The sequence below is a fragment of the Triticum dicoccoides genome, chromosome 2B (genome assembly GCF_002162155.2).
Source record: "Triticum dicoccoides isolate Atlit2015 ecotype Zavitan chromosome 2B, WEW_v2.0, whole genome shotgun sequence".
Taxonomy (NCBI): domain Eukaryota; kingdom Viridiplantae; phylum Streptophyta; class Magnoliopsida; order Poales; family Poaceae; genus Triticum; species Triticum dicoccoides.
In genome coordinates, this window is record NC_041383.1 from 493,811,378 (window position 1) to 493,812,023 (window position 646).

Sequence of the window (646 nt, forward strand, 5' to 3'; positions counted from 1 at the left end):
GGTAAAGCACAAATGTTTGCGATATACACCATAATCCAAGACGGCCCACAGAGAGAAAACGTGTGCAAGCATGCACACAATTGTCGTTTGCAAAGCATGTGTGATGTTAGATAATATTGCAAACGATGTGGGCAAACTAAAAGTTTGTGATAGCTGCATTATCGTACACGGTTCGCAACCATGAATTGTTTCTGATGAAGTATACATCATAAACGTTGCACCATAGAATAGCGTGTGCGATAGTTGTCGTGTATGACAATGTTATGACGGTCCGACGTTTCGTAATCCTATCCGACACTCGTACGACTATTAGCTAACACTACATGAATCTGGTACTTTTCCATTAGCCATAGCGGACGGCAAAGGCTGGGATGGCGGACGACAAAGGCCTTTGCCATCTGCCGAGGACGGCAAATAGCTCCGGCAAAGACAGGGTCGGCAAAGGCCTTCTTTGCCGTCTGTTTTTTGCAGCGGACGGCAAAGAGGCCTTTGCCGTCAGTGGCAGACGGCAAAGGGCATGGCTCTTTGCCATCTGCTGGCAGACGGCAAAGGCTGCATGCTCTTTACCATCTGTTGGCAGATGGCAAAGAGACCAAATAGGCATTAATTATGTTTCTTCTTATATCAATTCATTTTCACAGAAAAT